The sequence below is a fragment of the Acanthochromis polyacanthus genome, chromosome 12 (genome assembly GCF_021347895.1).
Source record: "Acanthochromis polyacanthus isolate Apoly-LR-REF ecotype Palm Island chromosome 12, KAUST_Apoly_ChrSc, whole genome shotgun sequence".
Taxonomy (NCBI): Eukaryota; Metazoa; Chordata; class Actinopteri; family Pomacentridae; genus Acanthochromis; species Acanthochromis polyacanthus.
In genome coordinates, this window is record NC_067124.1 from 11,221,414 (window position 1) to 11,228,376 (window position 6,963).

Here is a 6,963-nt window from a genome sequence, read left to right on the forward strand (position 1 = left end):
GTTTTGGCGTACAGAGCTCTGAAGCGCCTGCAGGAGGAGGTGAAACAGGTTATGTCCAGGGTGTGATGGATCTGCAGTGATGTTGTCTGCCCTTTTCCTGACTTTGGACATGTACAAGTCCTGAATGGAGGGCAGGCTGGCACCGATGATTTTTTTCTGCAGTCCTGACTGTCCGTTGCAGTCTGTGCCTGTCCTGCTTGGTGGCTGAACCAAACCACACAGTGATGGAAGTGCAGAGGACAGACTGGATGATGGCGGTGTAGAACTGGATCAGCAGCTCCTGTGGCAGGTTGAACTTCCTCAGTTGGCGCAGGAAGTACATCCTCTGCTGGGCCTTTTTCCTGATGGTGTCGATGTTGGACTCCCACTTCAGGTCCTGGGAGATTGTGGAACCCAGGAACCTGAAACTTTCCACAGCAGACACCGTGTTGTTGTGAATGGAGAGGGGGGGCAGCACAGGAGGGCTCCTTCTGAAGTCCACTGTCATCTCCACAGTCTTGAGCGTGTTCAGATCCAGGTTGTTCCGACCACACCAAAGGACCAGCTGTTCCACTTCTCGTCTGTACGCAGACTCATCACCGTCCCGGATGAGGCCGATGACAAACTTTAAGAGCTTCACGCTTGGGTCACCTGAGGTGCAGTCGTTGGTATAGAGGGAGAAGAGCAGTGGGGAGAGCACACACCCCTGGGGAGCGCCAGTGCTGATTGTCCAGGTGCTGGATGTGATGCTCCCCAATCTCACCTGCTGCCTCCTGTCTGTCAGGAAGTCTGTGATCCACTCACAGGTGGAGGCTGGCACAGTGAGCTGGAGGAGTTTGGAGTGGAGGATGTCCGAGATGATGGTATTAAATGCAGAACTGAAGTCTACAAACAGGATCCTTGCATAAGTCCCTGGGGAGTCAAGGTGATGCAGGATGTAGTGTAGTCCCATGCTGACTGCATCATCCACTGACCTGTTTGCCTGGTAGGCAAACTGCAGGGGACCCAGCAGGGGGCCTGTGATGTCCTTCAGGTGGGCCAACACCAGTCTCTCAAAAGATTTCATGACCACAGATGTCAGGGCGACGGGCCTGTAGTCATTTAGTCCTGTGATGGAGGATTTCTAGGGGACTGGGATGATGGTGGAGCGTTTGAAGCAGGAGGGGACTTCACACAGCTCCAGAGATCTGTTGAAGATCTGTGTGAAGATGGGTGCCAGCTGGTCAGCGCAGACTTTCAGGCAGGAGGGAGACACACCATCTGGTCCTGGTGCCTTCCTGATCTTCTGTCTCTGAAAGAGCCGACACACATCCTCTTCACAGATCCTGAGTGCAGGTGAGGGGTCAGCAGGGTGAAGGAAAGGGGTGGCAGGAGGTGTGAACAGTTGTGAGGAGGTGTTGTTGGGGTGGGTGAGAGGTGAGAAAGATGGCCTTTCAAACCTGCAATAAAACCCATTGAGCTCCTCGGCTAGGTGATGGCTCCCTGCAGTGTGGGGGGAGGGTCTCCTGTAGTTTGTGACAGTCTCCAGGCTCCTCCACACTGATGCTGGGTTGTTTGCTGAAAAGTTGTTTTTCAGCTTCTCAGTGTAGCTCCTGTTAGCTACTCTGATCTCCTTAGTCAGTGTGTTCCTGGCCTGGTTGTACAGGATCCTGTCTCCACTTCTGTAGGCCTCCTCCTTTGCCCGACGAAGCTGTCTGAGCTTTGGTGAAAACCAGGGTTTGTTGTTATTGTAAGTGAGGAAGGTTTTGGTTGGTACACACATCTCCTCACGGAAACTGATGTAGGATGTCACAGTGTCGGTCAGTTCATGCAGGTCAGTGGTTGCAGCATCAAAAATACTCCAATCAGTGCAGTCAAAGCAGGCCTGTAGCTCCAGCTTTGCCTTAGTGGTCCATCTCCTCACAGTCTTTACCACAGGCTTGGCAGATTTTAGTGTCTGCCTGTAGGGAAGAGATGAACCAGGCAGTGATCAGAAAGTCCTAATGCTGCCCGGGGAACAGAGCGATAGGCGTCCTCTAAAGTTGTGTAGCAGTGGTCCAGTATGATTGCATTCCTGGTGGGACACTTGATGTGCTGTCTGTAATTTGGCAGTTCATGGGTGAGGTTTGCTCTGTTGAAGTCCCCCAGTATGATGAGCAGGGAGTCTGGATGTTGTTGCTCCACGTTCCTTATCTGGTCAGCCAGCTACTGTAAGGCCTCAGTGACACAGGCCTGAGGATGGATGTACACTCCCACCAGAATGAATGAGGAGAACTCCCGCGGTGAATAAAAAGGTTTACAGTTTATAAAAAGGCTTTCTAAATGAGGGCTGCACGACTTTTCTAGCACTGTGATGTCCGTACACCAACCTTCATTCATATAGAAGCAGATTCCGCCGCCCCTTATTTTCCCGGACAGCTCCGTGCGGTCCGCCCGGATCAGCTGGAAGCCCGGGAGGTGGAGTGAGGTGTCCGCGATGTACTCGCTAAGCCAGGTCTCCGTGAAGCACAGAGCGGCAGATCTGCAAAAGTCCATGTTTTTTCTGTTAAGGAGCAGGAGTTCATCCATCTTATTTGCCAGCGAGCGGACATTCGCCAGGTGAATCGCCGGGAGCGCGGTCCGCAGTCCCTCCGTCTCAGTCTGACGAGCGCTCCTGTGCGTTTCCCACGGCGGCGTCTCCGGCTAATCCCATAGAGAATTGCTGCTCCTCCGACCAAAATCTCTGCAAAACTTTCTGGTTCGAAGAAAACCGGTGCAAAAGTTTTACAGGCAGATGCGCCAATGTTTAAGAGTTTCTCCCTGGTGTACAAGGCCGGATTAGCCAATGGGCCTTATGGGCACAGGCCCAGGGGTCCACGGGCATCTGGGCCCCAACGAGACAGCAGCACCGCTGGTCATACCCGCTATATTTGAAACAAGCGGTCACTGCAGTCAGCACAGCGGTAGTGAAATGTGTTTCTCTTCTACTGAACTTATTTGGTCCTTATCCATCTGCATCACTGACATTGACACCATATATAACCAAAAACAAACACCCTTGTTTTTTTAATTACTCAAGACAATGATTTAATTGGTCAAGTGCAAGTGTGGAAACCAATGGCAGCAGCCAGCTCCACCTCCGCCTCCGCCCCCACCCCGCTGTCCTTGAATGACAGTGCTGAACTCACCCGGTCGTGGGAAAAGTGTCGACGGAAAAGATGAGTGAAAGAAGCGGTTGCAGTAAGCGAAAATGTAAACGAGAAAGGGAGGAGAAGGAGGCAGCACTTTTGAGAAGTGTACCATCCATCCAAACTTTCTTCAAACGGAGCGAGGAACATCATCAAGAGGAAGATGACACTGTGGAGGAGGAGGTTAGTCTACAAGCTAACGCGGAGGTCGAGGAAGATGAGCCTGTTGCTAGCTGCAGTCACAGCACCAGTGATAGCCAGCCTGACATCCTGAGTACATCAAGTTGCCACACCAGCGGCGGCAGCTCGGATGAGTGGATGTACCAGGTTTCGGATCCGGCATTGTTTCGTGAAATAAACGAAAATGCTCGCGTTGTGCTTTTTTTTTTTGTCTGCAAGTCCGCTCAAAAATGACACCAACCACCCATGGTGTCACTGCTTAAAGCTGCTGTCCGGAGTTTCCGTTTGTTTTCAATTTATGTATCATTTTTTAACAAAGCTTAAATGTGTTAGTCTAGTTCGATACTATAATATAAAGTTAGTATAACGCGATATGAAAATTTATTCCTGAGCTCCGCCTTCCTCTCATAGACCCCCATGTTATTCCAAAAAGCGCCGGTTGCTGCCGACCAATCAAGTTCGAGCTTCAGCTTTGTCATGCTGTCAATCAACGGTTACACGCACAGCAAGCAAGCCCATGCAGAGGTGGGCGAGCTACGCACTACGCAACCGCGTGCACATTTGTTTTGCTTGTGGAGGAGAGAGCATCAGGGATCAGCAACTTCCAGAAAAGTTACCAATCCCACGGCTTGTCAGGCCAAGAGACTGCAGGACGTTTTTTGGCTCGGGGTGCTCGCGTCACTCCCCGACCACGGCCTCCATAGCCCGCCTGCGGGCTTCGTTTAGATGCTGTGGTCGGGGTGCTCGCCTTGCTCCCCGACCACGGCCTCCATAGCCCGCCTGACGGCTTCGTTTAGATGCCCGACCTCTGGAGGAAGATGTTGGGGCGTCTGGGACATACTCTTCGTCAGAGGAGTCATGCAATTCTGAACTCCAGATAGAAATAAATAAACAATCTAACACATATACACGCGTAAATGCACTAAGTTTGATAAACAACGTCATCGAGAGGGATACACGAGTGTAATCACATATTGAAACTTTACTCGTTCGTCCTAGCAGATTCATGTTATTTTGGTATTAGGACAAGTTAGACTCAATACAGCATTCTAACGTAATTCCTTTATTATTTACTAAATGTACTAAATGCAGAAGAGGGGAAAACAGCAAAACAGGCAAGATGCTGCAGCACTCCGGGCACTCCTCTCATGTACTGCGCGCGTGCACAAATAAAGGGGCGAAATCAGAGGGAGGGAGGGTGGGACCAACAGCGTTTTGGGAGACACTGCGATTCAAACTCCGGACAGCAGCTTTAAGCTTCATGTGCAATTTTTTTCTTCTTTGTGACTGTGACCATCACCTGCCCTCATGGCAAATTAACCTATCATGTTTATTTCAAGCTGTTTCCTGCATTATGCCATTGAGATTAGCGTTGTGCTAATCGATCGTGGACCTGCTTCATTTCATAATAGGAGCAAATACCCGGCCTCAACTCGTGATGGTGGATTGGGCAGTAAAGTGCGCTCCCTCACTAATGATCTGATCTACTGCCGTCTACCAAATGGGGAAAGGGTTTCTCGTGACTGGATGACATATTCACCATCTACAGGTAACATTTACTGTTTTGCCTGCATGTTCTTTTCAACAAAGAAACATCGGTTTGTTAGTGGCTTCTCTGACTGGAAGCACCCTGAACGTGTGCGGGAGCATGAGAAAAGCACAGAGCACTGTAGCTGTATGCTAGCATTGCTTTGGCGGTCATCTGTCAGCGGGAGCGGGACTGTGAACACTCAACTAGTGCAGCAACTGGAGGGTGAGAAGCGCTACTGGCACGAGGTGTTGAAACATGCTGTAGCTGTCATTCAGTTTTTAAGTGAAAGGGGGTTGCCTTTTCGTGGTGATGATGAAGTTATAGGATCACCACACAATGGCAACTTTCTCGGCATTCTGGAGGTAATTTCCCAGTTTGATCCTTTCCTGGCTAAACACATGAATAAATATGGTCAAAAAGGAAGAGGAAACACATCCTCTCTTTCATAAACTATATATGAGGAGTTGATAAAGCAAATGGGCGACAAAGTGAAAGCTACCATAGCTGCAGAGATACAGCATGCCAAGTATTTTTCTGTGATTGTGGACTCCACTCCCGATCTGACACATACTGACCAACTGACCTTCATTTTTCGATTTGTGAATGAAGAAGGAAAAATAATAGAGCGATTTGTTGGCTTTGTGCCAAGTCAGAATCACACAGGAGAGAGCTTGGCCAATACTGTAATGGCTATGATTGACAGCTTAGGCTTAGACCTTGCAAATTGCAGAGGCCAGGCATATGATAATGCAAGTAACATGTCTGGGTGTTATAATGGACTGCAGGCTCACTTAAAGAATAAGAATCCCTTAATCCATTATATACCCTGTGCAGCACATTCTCTGAATTTGGTGGGTGTCAACAGTATTGAAGGCAGTTGTCAAAATGCAACTGATTTTTTTTTTTTTACCTCATGCAGTCCCTATATGCCTTTTGTGCAGGTTCTACTCAAAGATGGAACAGGTTCTTTAATAATGCAGACATCAAGGTTGACATGACATTGAAATCCCTATCATCAACACGTTGGAGTTGCCGTGCAGATGCATCTAGGGCCTTTGTAGGAATTATGCACAAATACGGGATGTCCTTCAGAGCATTTCATCAGATGTGGGAGAAAAACATGACACACGCAATGAGGCAGCAGCACTGTGCTCAAAATTTTGCAGTCTTGATATGTCATTTATGGGAGTGTTTTGGGACAGTGTCTTAAGCAGATTTAAAGTAACAAATGAACGACTGCAAAAAGATTACCTGGATTTGATGACAGCAATTTGTCTCTTGGAGTCTTTGAGATCATGGTTTGGGTCACTGCGAGACCAGTTTGATCATTTTGAAAGGGCTGCCATGAGTGTTCCTGGTGTGTGCCAGTCATATCAGGATGAAATACAGAGGGTCAAGAGGCGCAAATCATTTCCTGATGAATCAACAGAGCATAGGTGACACTGAAAGGCCGCGACCGATATAGAATAGAGACGTTCACTGTCATCGACAAACTAAGCAGCTGCTTAGCCCACAGAACAGAGGCATACAGAAACATTACCAACAGATTTGAGATTCTACTTAACTTAGAATCTGAGGATTTGCCCACTATCCGTAAGCAGGCTGATGCACTCTGTGCCTTATACTCCTCCGATTTAGATGAGAACCTGGCAGATGAAATTATCCAATTCAGATGCTTTGTGCAGAGTGAACAAGATAAGTCTCCCCCGAAACTCCTGCAGGTGCTCCTGTAACAATGTCTCCAGTCAATATTCCCCAATGTGTTTGTAGCCCTACGAATTTTCCTGACACTGTCAGTCACAAACTGTGAAGGTGAACGATCATTTTCACAGATGGCAAGGATCAAAAATGAACTTAGAACAACGCAAACACAACAGCGCATGGCCATTGAGTCTCAGCTTGTCCGGAAACTAGACTTTGATGAGATTGTAATGGAGTTTACAAAGAAGAAAGCAAGGAGCAAATCTTTCTAAGATGGGAGGAGGAGAGATAGAGCTGTGGTGGAGAGAGACAGCTGTGGTGGAGAGAGACAGCTGTGGTGGAGAGAGACAGCTGTGGTGGAGAGAGACAGCTGTGGTGGAGAGAGACAGAGCTGAGGAGGAGAGACAGAGCTGAGGAGGAGACACA

General features: G+C 48.6%; 1 pseudogene; it reads left to right on the top strand.

The window, feature by feature from the left end:
• Positions 1–4,982: 4,982 nt before the first annotated feature.
• On the top strand, positions 4,983–6,072 carry LOC127536359 (zinc finger MYM-type protein 1-like; annotated as a pseudogene).
• Positions 6,073–6,963: the final 891 nt, after the last annotated feature.